The sequence below is a fragment of the Microcebus murinus genome, chromosome 16, assembly GCF_040939455.1.
Source record: "Microcebus murinus isolate Inina chromosome 16, M.murinus_Inina_mat1.0, whole genome shotgun sequence".
Classification (NCBI taxonomy): Eukaryota; Metazoa; Chordata; class Mammalia; order Primates; family Cheirogaleidae; genus Microcebus; species Microcebus murinus.
This window is the reverse complement of record NC_134119.1, coordinates 26,998,074-27,009,124: the sequence shown is the minus strand read 5'-3', so window position 1 is coordinate 27,009,124 and position 11,051 is coordinate 26,998,074. Positions and strand designations below refer to the sequence as shown.

Sequence of the window (11,051 nt, the reverse complement as noted above, 5' to 3'; positions counted from 1 at the left end):
AGGCTGCTCTGCCTCTCCCTCTGCCACCTTGATTTTCCTTTAGCCAATATGGACACCGCTGACTGACTGGGGAAGATCACAGAAATGAGAAAAAAGAGGTGAAGGCACGTACAGGGGACGTGGTGCAGTGCCGGGAGAGCAGAGACAGCAGCGTCCTCTGGGAGGGTGAGCTCTGAGAGAGAGACACTCCACAGGAAAGGCGGTGGGGAAGCATTAGGAAAAACTAAAAGATGTGTGCAAGGCACTTTATGCGCAAAAAAAAAAACAAACAAATAAACAAAAAAGAGCAATAGAGACTTCTGAGAAGATCAAGTAATGTAGGTTTCCTTATTTCTTCTACTAAGTATAATTTAAAACCCTGGGCTAGAGGCAGTGGCTCATGCCTGTAATCTCAGCACGTTGGGAGACCGAGGCAGGAAGATCACATGAGGCCGGGAGTTCCAGGCCAGCCTGAGCGAGAGCAAGACCCCGTCTCTATAAAAAATTTAAAAATTAGCCAGGTGTGGTGGTGCGCCGCCTGTAGTCCCAGCTACTCAGGGACCTGAGGCAGGAGGATCGCATAAGCCCAGGTGTTTGAAGTTGCTGTGTGCTATGTTGAGGCCACTGCACTCTAGCCCAGGTAATACAGCAAGACCCTGTCTCAAAAATAAATAAAAATTAAAGAATAGAAAAATAAAACCCTGAACATTATATATAAAACAAACACAAGAAGATCCTGAATGGTGGAGAAAAGGAGGCAGATTATCTAGGGGCCTTAGCACCTGAGGAAAGACATGGCAGAGAATTCCCTGGGTTTTCTTTTTGCTCCATATATCGCAGATTTGGTACTAAAAAAGGTGGCAACCCAGAAATGCCAATAGGTGCAAGAAAGAAAGAAAGAAGGAGAGAAGGAAAGAAATAAAGGTCCCCCAAAAACCTGCTTTCAAGCCAGGTGCAGTGGCATATGCTAGTGTACTGAGGAGGCTGAGGCAGGAGGATTGCTTGAGCCCAGGAGCTCAAATTTAGCCTGGACAACATAATCTCTAAAAAAGTAAAAAATAAAATAACCTGCTCTCTCTAGCCAAAAGAGAGAGTAAAGAGCAAGTTAGGAAGGCAGAAAGTTTGAGACAATAACCATTCTGCTCCAGCCAAACCCCACAAAATAAACTGTGACCCCCCACTTACACCCCACACAAGCAAACGCCCAGTGGGAGCCTAAACTTCTACTCTCCCAAGGCTGCAATGAGGTATCCCAATAACCACCACCAGAGTGGTGTCAGAGAAGACCATGCAGAGAGCTGAGATGTTCATCCACACCAGTAAGAAAGACTCCTCCCCACTGCATGGTCTCACTACCTCCTCAATGAAAACCACATGAGGTCCCTGGATTTCCATCCCTCCCACCCCCTATGCAGCAGTAACAAGGTACCTCTCACCCTTCCTGCTGGGATGGTGTCACAGGAAACCTAGTGGACAGTCTGAATTTTCTCCATGGCCAGGAGGGTAACAGTGCTACCTACCCCACCTCCTCAGCCCCTGCTTGCAGCATCAGCAGACACTTGGAGCCAGACTTTCCACCCTTGCCTGTCAGTAAAAAGACCACCTCCCCTTATAAGTGTCAATGGAGGTCAAATGGGGAACTTGGATTTTTTACCTCCACTTGGCAGAGTAGATCCCCCTACTCTACCTTGCCCTGACAGATTGGTGTCAGAAAAAAAAAACAAACAAAAAAAAAACTGGTTAAAATTTAAAATTAAGATAAGATTCAGCATCTCATAACATATTATAAAAATGACTTTTCTACCAAAAGTCATTTGTCATGCCAGGAACCAGGAAGATCTCAAACTAAATAGGAAAAAAATCTTCTATTGGATGAAACACCAAGATGAGAGATATGCTAGAAATAACTGATGAAGATTTTAAAGTAGTCATGATAAAATGCTTCAACAAATAATGATAAATAGGCTTAAAACAAATGAAAAAAAATAGCCTCAGCAAAGAACTAGAAAGTCTCTGTGATAAAAAAGAAGATATAAAGAAGAATAAAATGGAAACATTAGAGCTAAAAAATACAATAACTGAAATAAAAAGCTCAGTGGATGGGCCCAACAGCAGCATGGAGGCTACAAAGGAAAAAAATCTATAAACTAAATGACAGAATAATAGAAATGGCCAAATCTGTACAGAGAGAAAGCAGAATGGAAAAAAAAAATAATAAAGAGAACCTCAGAGATCTGAGGAGGTATACCAAAACAGCTAACATTAGTGTCATTGGAATACCAGAAGGAGAGGAGAAAGAGAGCAGGGCTATAATGTACTTGAAGAAATACTGGCTGAGGCCTGGATAGAAGCTGCTGCTGCCTCCCAGGGCCTACACCATGCCATTGGAGAAGACCTTCAAGCAGCGCTGCACCTTCCAACAAAGTAAAAGATGTCACTTATTCAAGAGCAGTGTCATACCAAAATCTTGGTGATCATAAAACAATACAAGGGTGATAAGCAGCTTCTTGTCCTGGATAAAACCAAGTTTCTTGTACCTGATCATGTCAACATGAGTGAACTCATCAGGATAACTAGGAGGTGCTTACAGCTCAGTGCTAATCAAGCTTCTCCCTGCTGTGAACAGGCACAGCATGGTGAGCATCTCCACGCAGATCCAGGAGGTGTAGAAAAGTGAGAAGGATGAAGACAGATCCCTCTATGCTGTGTACGCCTCCCAGGAGGACATTTAGAATGAAATTGTCAGTGTAACACTGGAAACGTGCATGTATTCTGGAATTTTTAAACCTTTACCAAGGGGGGAAAAACAGATGTTACCAACTCAGACTGATCAGTTCATCTAATTACAGATCATCAAAACAATAGTGTTCCCACCTGGGAGTTTTAGGAAGTTGTTTTTGCATTTGAAGCAGAAAAACTGAGCTCCAAACAAGCACATTCAGCTTTGGGGAAACTATATTATTGAACATAGGCCATCTTGTTATCAATTCCTAGCATCACCAGGACAGCCCTGACAAAACGGATGAAAACTTTAACAGTTTCTTTTCCTTCTTTCAAAAATTTTTCTTTAGTATTTTTTTTTTTTAGACAGAGTCTCATTCTGTTGTCCAGGCTAGAGTGCCATGGTGTCAGCCTCGCTCACAGCAACCTCAAACTCCTGGGCTCAAGCGATCCTCCTGCCTCAGCCTCCCGAGTAGCTGGGACTACAAGCATGTGCCACCATGCCCAGCTAAATTTTTCCTATATATATTTTTAGTTGGCCAATTAATTTCTTTCTATTTATAGTAGAGACGGGGGTCTCACTCTTGCTCAGGCTGGTTTCAAACTCCTGACCTTGAGTGATCCACCCACCTCGGCCTCCCAGAGTGCTAGGATTATAGGTGTGAGCCGCTGCACCTGGCCTTAGTATTTATTTGTTATCTAGAAGCACAGTTGCTCAAGGACACAGGAAGGCCCAAATGCTACAGATAGCCACGTGACCCCTGCTTGATGCCCGAGGTCCAGACCCACACAAGGTTGATGCAGACCAGAGCAAGGAAGCTCCGATTACCTTTAATCCCTGAACACAGCATTATAATACTAAAAAATCACTTCCCCAAGCGAGAATCACAGCCATTTTCTATATACACGACGTATGAAGAAGCATGTATGTGAACCGTGTCTGCGTGTGTGAAACTCCACCCATACATGATCACACACCTCCTCTGTCCCAAATCTAATTCTTTAAAACTCCTACATCTGCCTTCGCTCAGGGAGAAGATGTCTTTAGAGCACAAGCTCTCTCTTCTCCATTCTTTGGCCAAAGGATTAAAATCCAAATGCTTTACCAATTGGATGCTCTTTCTTTGCAGCTGATAAAAAGTCAAGAAAGAACACAGATTTTCAGTAACATTAGAAGTTTAAAAATAAAATACTTTTCATTCCAAGTTGTCAAAAAAAAAAAAAATAGCGGCGGAAAACTTGCCATTTATCACTCATGTCATAAGAGCCCCAACCACTGAAACACACTTTCATTTTACTCACCACTATACTAACAGGGAGGAACACTTTTGAAGAGATCTTGGATGGCTTACTTGAATTAGTAACCTAATTCCATATACTTACGATTTTTTGTTTTTGGGTTTTTTTGCTAAGAGATAGGGTCTTGCTCTGTCACCAGGCTGGAATGCAGTGGTGTCAACATAGCTCACTGCAGCCTTGAACTCCCAGGTTCAAGTGATCCTCAGCCTCCCTAGTAGCTTGAATTATAGGTACATGCTACTACTCCAACTTTTTTTTTTCTATTTAGAGACAGGGTCTCGCTATGTTGCCCGGGCTGGTCTTGAACTCCTGGCCTGAAGCAATCCTCCCACCTCTGCCTCCCAAAGTGCTGGGATTATAGGCATGAGCCACCATGCCCGGCCCCTCATTGTGTTTCTTTTAAGGTCTAATTAAAAGAACACTTGACACTTCTAAGTTCCAAGAAGCCTGAGGAATTGGGTCAGTATATTGAGTGTGCGCGCCCAATTCTTCTTCCTGCATGCAGATTTCAATAAGTGGTAGTTTTACATTAAATTTCGAGCCTGCGATCTTTATTTCCTTCCCACTGCCTTCACAAACTTGAGGGCGTTTAGCTTGAAACTTCTCTTTCAGAGGCTGAAACCACTTGTATCTTCCTTCTCATGGATAGCAAATAGGTTTCATCTCAAGCATAGTGCATATGTCTTCATACAAATCAGAAAAAGGGATCTTTTTTTCAAGCAGAAAAAGTGCTATGTTAATATTTATTTCTTAACAACAATAATTAGGACAAACATACAGAATCACCTGCCCTTACCCCAAAGGTGACAGCCACAGCCTTTGTGTCACCTGGTATAGGAGCCGAAGCAGTATTCCTAGGTGGGGAATGTGTTACTTCCAGAATACAGAGGCCACCTGGTTCTTTGCTTCCTTCTCTGTGGCAAGAGACACAAGTTGCAGCAATTGGTCTCTTACTTTGGAGGAGATACCCTAGCATGCCTTTGACCAATGGACCCTGTAAAACTTTACAAAAATGGCAGTTTCCTGAATTGTCACATGGGTTATCTCCCACCACCTGGAGTCATGTGTCTTTTATAAAGGACGGGGTCTGGAGATCTTGTGCTAGACTTCAGTGTGCTAACCATGCCATGCTCTTCCCGCCCAACCAGCATGACGTCAGTAATGTCAAGGGTCACTGTAGTATTCTGCATGATGCACGATGGTACAGGTATCTTTAAACTATATGAAAATAGAGACCAGGAAAGTTAACATGGCCCTAGGGCAAACTCTCAGTTAATACTTTTGTCCATTCTATGTGAATGAGGACTATTTCTGATCTTTTCTAATTGGGATGGAATTCTACTGTGAAATTCACCATAAAAACAAAATATAATATCAATAATTACAGAAAAAGCATTTGACAAACCTAAAATCTAATATAAAAATTATCAGCAAACTAGGATTTGAAGGGAACTTTCTCAACATGATAAAGAGAACCTGTGAAAATTTAACAGCTAACATCAAACTGAAAGTTTCCTCCCCCAAATCAGGTACTAGGCAAGGATGCCCACTCTTACCACTCCTGTTTGGGGTTTCCTGTGCTGCGTTGATCTGAAAATATATCTTTCACCAAATTTGAGGGTTTTTCAGCTATTATTTCTTAATTTCTATTTATATTGGAAGTCCTAGCTAGTGCAATAAGGCAAAAAAAAAAAAAAAGATTTAATGTTGGAAGGAAAAAAATGAAACTATTCCCACTCACATATGATACCATCATCTATGCAGAAAATTCCAAGGAATTTTTTTTTTTTTTTTTAGTTAATGTCTCATTGTTGCCAAGGCTGGAGTACAGTGTCATCATCATAGCTCACAGCAACTTCAAACTCCAGGGCTCAAGTGATCCCCCAGCCTCAGCCTCTCCAGTAGCTGGGACTACAGGCATGTATCACCACACCTGGCTAATTTTTGCATTTTTTTGTAGAGACAGGGTCTTGCTATGTTGCCCAGGCTGGTCTTGATTCCGTGGCCTCTAGTGATCCTCCTTCCTTGGCCTCCCAAAGTGCTAGGATTACAGGTGTGAGCCATTGCACCCACCTGGCCTCAGAATCTTTTTTTTAAGCTCCTAAGTAATACGTTTAGCAAGATCACAAGATTTGAGATCAATATACAAAAAATGATCATATTTCAACATACTAGTAATGAACAATTGGAAAATGAAATTTGTAAAGATTGTACCTATATCAGTTTGCTAGGACTGCCATGAAAAATACTATAGACTGAGTGGTAGTGTCTATACAACAGAAAGTAATTTTCTGTAGTATCTATACAACAGAAAGTAATTTTCTCATAGTAATGGAAGCTGAAAGTTAAAGATCAAAGTGTCAGCAAATTTGGTTTCTCTTGAGACCTCTCTCCTTGGCCTACAGATACCCATTTTCTTCCTGTGCCCTCATATAGCAGAGAGAGAGAAAGCTCTGGTATCTCTCCCTCTTCTAAAAAGGACACCAATCCTATTGGCTTAGGGCCCACCCATATGACTTCATTTAACCTTATCTACTTCTTTAAGGATCTATCTCCAAATAGAGTCACATTCTGAAGTACTAGGGGGTAGGACTTCAACATACGAATGTCAGGGGGACACAATTCAGTCCATAACAGTACCATTTGTGATAGCTCAAAAAAAAATGAAATATTTAGATATAAATTTAACAAATCATGTGCAGAATCTGTATGTTGGAAACTACAAAATGCTAATTAAAGAGATCAAAGGAAGCTGGAGTGGAGGTGGTAGTGCTCGCCTATAGTCCTAGCTACTTGGGAAGCTGAGTGGGAATGATACCTTAAGCCCAGGAGTTCAAGGCTGCAGTGAACTGTAATTACACCACTGCACTCCAGCCTAGGCAACAGAGGTAGATCCTGTTTCAAAAATAAAAAAAGAGAGAGAAAGAGAGAGATCAAAGAAGATCTAATAAATGAATATACTGTGTTCAAGGACTGAAAGAAAGAGTAAAGCTAAAATGTCAATTCTCAGCCGGGTGCAGTGGCTTATACCTGTAATCCTGACACTCTGGGAGGCCAATGTGGGAAGACCACTTGAGCTCAGGAGTTCAAGAACAAGACTCCATCTCTACTAAAAATAGAAAAATTAGCTGGGTGTGGTGATGTCTGCCTGTAGTCCCAGCTGCTCAGGAGGCTGAGGCAGGAAGATCACTTGAGCCCAGGAATTTGAAGTTATAGTGAGCTATGAAGGCACCACTGCACTGCTGCCTGGGCAATGGGCAACAGAGCGAGACCCTGTCTCAAAAAAAAAAAAAAAAAAAGGAAAAGAAAAGAAAAGAAAGAAAACAAACCAATTTTTCAAATAAGCACAAGAACTCTTAAAACTCAACAGTTACAAAAATAATAAAATCAATTTTAAAATGGGTAAAAGACATGAACAGGTATTTCATCAAAGAGAAGATATGAATGACAAGTAAGCACAGGAAAGTAAGTCCAACATCATTAGCCATTGGGGAAATATAAACTAAAGCCATGATGTTTTACTCCACACCCATTACAACGGCTAGAATAGGTGTGCAATGAACAGCTAAAATAACAAGAAATGATAACACCAAATGGTGACGAGTATGTGGAGAAGCTGGATCTCACATACGTTGTTGATGAGAACATAAGTGGTACAGATGCTCTGGAAATAGTCTGGCAGTTTCTTGCAAAACTAAACATACACTTACTATATGATCCAGCAATCACACGCTTGGGCATTTATCCCGAAAAAATGAAAACTTATGTTCACATAAAAACCTGCTCGTGAATGTTCATATTAGCTCTATTTATAATAGCAAAATATTGAAAATGACTGAAATGTCCTTTAATGAGTGAATGGTTGAACAACTTCTGGAGCATCTACATAATGGAATATTACTTAGCAAAAAAAGATATGAATTATAAAAATTCTGTTTGGTTAGTTTAAAAATAGCCCATGGTCATGTTTTTTGAGTTGAGGAGACACCTTGTATGACTTTGATTTTGATACAATGTGAACATAGTTATTTTATAGTCTGCATCTGGTGTTTCAAATGTATTAAATCTTTGCAGGTCTAGATCTCCTATTTGTTATTTCCACCTTGTTTCCTTGTTTGCTTGGAGATTTTTTTTTTTTTTTTTTTTTTTGAGACAGAGTCTCGCTTTGTTGCCCAGGCTACAGTGAGTGCCATGGCGTCAGCCTCGCTCACAGCAACCTCAAACTCCTGGGCTCAAGCAATCCTCCTGCCTCAGCCTCCCAAGTAGCTGGGACTACAGGCATTCGCCACCATGCCCGGCTAATTTTTTGTATATATATTAGTTGGCCAATTAATTTCTTTCTATTTATAGTAGAGACGGGGTCTCGCTCTTGCTCAGGCTGGTTTCGAACTCCTGACCTCGAGCAATCCGCCCGCCTCGGCCTCCCAGAGAGCTAGGATTACAGGCGTGAGCCACCGCGCCCGGCTTGCTTGGAGATTTTTGATTATGTGATGTCTCTTGTACTTGAAAAATTATTTGTGTCCTACTAGGGTAACAGGTTCACTGATGGAAAATGGCCCCTTTTAAACAGTATCTCCTAAAGTAGAACAATACTATGTCCCTGCTACGCATGGACACCCTACAGTGTTTCAGATAATATAATCTGGCTCACTTAACATTCATTTCAACCTGTCTTTGGCTTGATTTCCTGCACTGTAGAGGCTGGAAAGCTAAAAGTTAATATTCTAGAATTCTTTTCTATCACGGATAGAGGGTGCAACCCAGGTCCTGCCAAACAGATACACTGGCCCTGGACTTAGAGCTAAGAATGGGTAGAAGGAGGTGGAAGTCACATTCAGGAAGATCACATTTTCTGGCAGTTATGGTAGTGGAGGTGTATGGTTCCTCTGGTGCAAATATGCAATTTTCTGGCATCTATTGTCCCTAGTATATGAACTGCCAAATAAAAAGCAATGGTGAGAGTGGTGACTCCTCTAGAATATTCCCATGGCATGGTTGGGCATTCCCCTGACCTTTGTTGACACTGACTGTAATGTTTCTGGTTATACAGCATCCAAGCCTGGTTTCTATCTCTCCTGGAGATTGTGTAAGCTTCCCAAGACCTTTTATTAATCCTTTTATTCTTGATCTATCTAGAGTGGATTCTATCATCTACAACTAAGAACTATTGTTATATCCAATGAAACCAAAATAGAATCCAAGAAACTCAAGTAGACCAAACTCAAGTGCAATAGCAAGGAACTCTAGATCAAAAAAAAAAAGCAGGCAAAGTTAAACTATGATGTTAGATGTCATGACAGTTGATTACCCTTGGCAGGTAGGGAGTATTTATTGGGAGGGTATAACAGGGAGGGATTCTGGAGTGCTGGTAGTATTTTTTTAACCTGGGTTGTGGGTACCTGTATATGTTCTCTTTGTGTACATTTAAATATCCGTGAACTTATATGCACTTTTCATTATGTAATTATTTTAAGAGGTAGGATCTCTCTTTGTTATGCAGGCTGGAATGCAGTGGCATGATCATAGTTCACTACAGCTTCAAACTCCTGGGCTCAAGTGATCTTCCCCCCTCAGCCTCCTCCCAAGGAGGAAAGGGGACTATAGGCACACACCACCATACCCAACTATTTTTTTTAATTTTTTGTAGAGTTGGGGTCTTGCTATGTTGTCCAGGTTGGTCTCAAATTCCTGGCCTCAACTGATCCTGCCTCAGCCTCCAAAGTGCTCAGATTACAGGTGTGAGCCACCATGCCTGGCTCATCATGTACGTTAAACTTCAGTGAACAACAAATTCTTTTCTCAAAAAATTGCTATATAAGAGGAGTTCGATGTGTGGAGAAAAGGTGCGAGGAAACGTGGCACTAAATCTCTCGTGGTGATTAACTGAGATTGTAGATGTGAGGGAGAGACAGAGACACCTCGATAAACAGCGCAAGAGCCGAGCACTAGGCAGAACGTACATAACAGATGGCTCTATGACGTCACCACGCCAGGCTTTGCCTATTAGTATTTGCCCCGTTCCTGCCCTTGGAATCGCTACTCTGAATTGCAGGGGAGCTGGGAGACTCCATTTGTAGGCTTCCTTGCCAGCTGGGTTACAGTTAGACTTTGCCAGGGGATGTCATAGATTGGAGATGAGCAAGTCAGAGAAAGAAATTATTTTGTTTCTGGCTCTAGCCATTGCAGGTAACCATGAGTGATCACAGGTAGCTACAGGTGGTCACAGGCTCCAACACCAACATCAGCAAATACAGGCTTATAAACACCAGACTCAGGGTGTTATCCTGATTGCTGGGTAAAATTCCCTTCTCCCTTTTTCTCATTCAGCTCACCCAACACCCTCATATCCAATTTTCAGCATCAAATTTTCCTCCACTTCGAATACCTAGAATGGATGGTTTACCTGGCAAGATACTGACACATAACTCCCCCTTCAGTCTGAAAAAAAACCCGATCAAAGCCTACCAGCTACCAACACTCTCCGACAATAGCTGATGACGCAAATTCACATGCTCTCAGCTGATCTGTAGTTGATCCTGTCCTTCTTGGAGCTGTCCTTGTTCCTTCGCCATACCTGGCCCACCTCCCCTCTGAACTCCTAGAGCCATCATCTCTATTGAGTCCCTGACCGTGTGAGTCCCTGCTGACCTGGAGTGTCTATTTTGTGCGTGTGCAACTCCCGTCTGTGTTCCCACAGCACCTGGCCTCCTCTACGGCAGGTGTCACGATGGACTGAGCTGTCCCTGCTCTTGACTGGAGCCCAGGTTGGGTACGGGCACTGTGGATCCTTGCATGCTTGGCATTGGGCGGGTGCTTCAGAACATCTGACAGCACTGTAATGGCACTTGTGGCAGATGCTGACAGGCAGAAATGAGCTGCTCTGCCAAGCCCTTGGTTCAAGAGTCCAAGTGGGCTGCTTTTTTCCACACGATGTCTCCAGAAGTCAACCAATGAGCATGTGCAAGTGTGTACCGAACTAGGACAGAGAGGTGGACTGAGGCCTGTCCCAGGGGAGGACCTGGGACACAGAGACAACAGGAAGATCAGCAAAG

General features: G+C 42.3%; 1 pseudogene; it reads left to right on the top strand.

Moving 5' to 3' along the window:
- The first annotated feature begins 2,357 nt into the window (after positions 1–2,357).
- Positions 2,358–2,730, top strand: LOC105865816 (microtubule-associated protein 1 light chain 3 beta pseudogene; annotated as a pseudogene).
- The last annotated feature ends 8,321 nt before the right edge of the window (positions 2,731–11,051 follow it).